Source organism: Apium graveolens, chromosome 11 (genome assembly GCF_009905375.1).
Source record: "Apium graveolens cultivar Ventura chromosome 11, ASM990537v1, whole genome shotgun sequence".
Classification (NCBI taxonomy): Eukaryota; Viridiplantae; Streptophyta; class Magnoliopsida; order Apiales; family Apiaceae; genus Apium; species Apium graveolens.
This window is the reverse complement of record NC_133657.1, coordinates 155,534,454-155,536,869: the sequence shown is the minus strand read 5'-3', so window position 1 is coordinate 155,536,869 and position 2,416 is coordinate 155,534,454. Positions and strand designations below refer to the sequence as shown.

The window sequence follows — 2,416 nt, the reverse complement described above, 5'->3', positions numbered from 1 at the left end:
CCAGCTATCACAGCTAATACCTTTGAGATCAAGCCTGTCATAATTCAATGGGTGCAGAATTCAATCCAGTTTGGGGGTTCTTCAACGGAAGATCCCAATATGAACATTAGGGATTTTATTGAGATCTGCGACACCTTCAAGTTCAATGGTGTTTCTGAAGATGCTGTGAAGCTGAGACTGTTCCCATTCTCTCTGAGGGAAAAGGCTAAGAGCTGGTTACACTCTCTACGAGCTGGTTCGATTACTACTTGGGAAGATCTTGCTCAGAAGTTTCTTACTAAATTCTTCCCTATGGCGAAGACAGCTGCAATCAGGAATGCTCTTACTCAATTTGCGCAACAATCAGGAGAATCTTTATATGAAGCTTGGGAGCACTACAAGGAGATGCTTAGAAAGTGTCCTCATCATGGAATGCCTGATTGGATGATCATCACTTGTTTTTACAATGGGTTAGGAGCACAGTCCAGACCCATGCTTGATGCAGCAGCAGGCGAAGCATTATGGGCAAAGACCTATAAGGAAGCTTATGATCTAATTGAACTGATGCCTACTAATGAATATCAGTATCCAACCCAAAGATGTTCACATGGCAAGGTAGCAGAAGTTCTTGAAGTGGATACAGCTACGGCTATCACTGCTCAACTAAAGGCGTTGTCTATGAAGATCGATTCTCTAGCAAACTATGGTGTTAAGTAGATAATTAGTGTTTGTGAGCTATGTGCAGGTCCGCATGTGACGGAGCAATGTGCTATATCTATTGACTCAGCTCAGTTTGTGAGCAACTTTCAGAGATCGCAGCAACCAGTTTCAGACACTTATCATTGAAGGGTTTTTAGCACATAAACGCAACGAAAACATAAATTTAAATCTTAAAAAAACCGAAACTCTTCGCAGGATCCATGCGAAAAATAATATTTAACTCGTAGTTCAGTATGTTTACCTTAATAAGCTTTACGTTAATGGAAAGATGCAGGTCTTTAATGGCGATCCAAACCCGATGAACGGAGATCCTTAGCAGCTGCTCCTCAAGTGTGAAGCACTCCACCGGTATCCACCAAAAAAACGATGTAATGAAGGAGGAGATGGAGATGGAGAGAATTAGGGTTTTGTAAATCTTTTTGGTTGAGGCAAAAATAGGGTCTATAATAGTATATTTATAGGCAAAATTTTCAGCTGAAAATTTTCCCATAAAATATTATTATTATTAACCCTTTATTATTCTCACTAATAATTAAAACACCTTTTAATTATTAATCCTTTTTCTAAACTCTTTAGAAATAATTCTCTCACTTGATTTAATTTCCAAAAATTAAATTCTTAATTAATAATATTAAGAACCTTTTCTTAATTAATTTATAATCAATTCAATCTCATTTAATCAATTATTAAATTTGCCAATTAATTATTTATTTAAATAAATAATTATCAGCCATTATTAATTAATTAATTCCTCCACCATTAAATCATTCTCTTTTATGGTGTGACCCTGTAGGTTCAATATTAAGCCGGTAGTAGAAATAAATAATAATAAAACTATTTTATCATTATTTATATAAATTCTCTAATTCATTAAATATGATTAATTAATTAATCATATTTATTCTACATCGTGAGGGATACTTCTCAGCATATCGTGACTATCCGGATAATACGAATTCACTGTTTAGAATACCAAAAACCTATTCAGTGAGTAGTTACCGTACAATCAATTCCTTCTACCCTGCAATATCACGATTAAATACAAGGCATAGAACTTAAGTCAAGCCTATCTTATTTAATCACTTGCTTTCCCATTCACTATGCTTAGTTCCATTTAATATAAATTAGAAATTCCTTTCTAATTTCATTCACTCTGGCCAGAGATTCCTGAACTAGCATAAGTGGATCAGCATTGAACATTCTCTTCCTTCACTGGAAGGGGTAGATCCTTTATTGATCATACACTATCTTCATGTACAAATTCCTGTACCCAGTAGAGCCCTTATAATTGTCCCTTGAGACTAAGAACTAAACCAAAGCATAGTTCAGTGTACACAAGATAACTATGATGACCTCAAGTCTAAGGATACTTGTACAACTATCACTATGTGAACAACTGCTGACACGTGAGTGAACTCCATCAGTTGTTCAGCTGTGTGAGTCATGTTCAGTGAACTTATTCTATAATAAGCACCTACATACTAGCTATAGTTTCACCACACAAATGTCTATGAGAACAGACATCCTTCATAATGAAGCAATCATAGTATGTACCGATCTTTTCAGATTATTAATTACCAGTTAGTAATCCTACGACCAGGAACTATTTAAGTTTAGAGTTATCATCTTTTAGGTCTCATTATTATGATCTCATCACAATCCATAAAAAGCTTTACTCTAAACTGTGGTATATCTTATTTAAACATTTAAATAGATA

General features: G+C 34.9%; 1 non-coding gene across 1 annotated transcript; it reads right to left on the bottom strand.

Moving 5' to 3' along the window:
- Positions 1–306: 306 nt before the first annotated feature.
- On the bottom strand, positions 307–413 carry LOC141699323 (small nucleolar RNA R71). The gene has a single exon (XR_012565794.1). It is a non-coding gene; the product is annotated as a small nucleolar RNA R71 (small nucleolar RNA).
- Between the last annotated feature and the right edge of the window lie 2,003 nt (positions 414–2,416).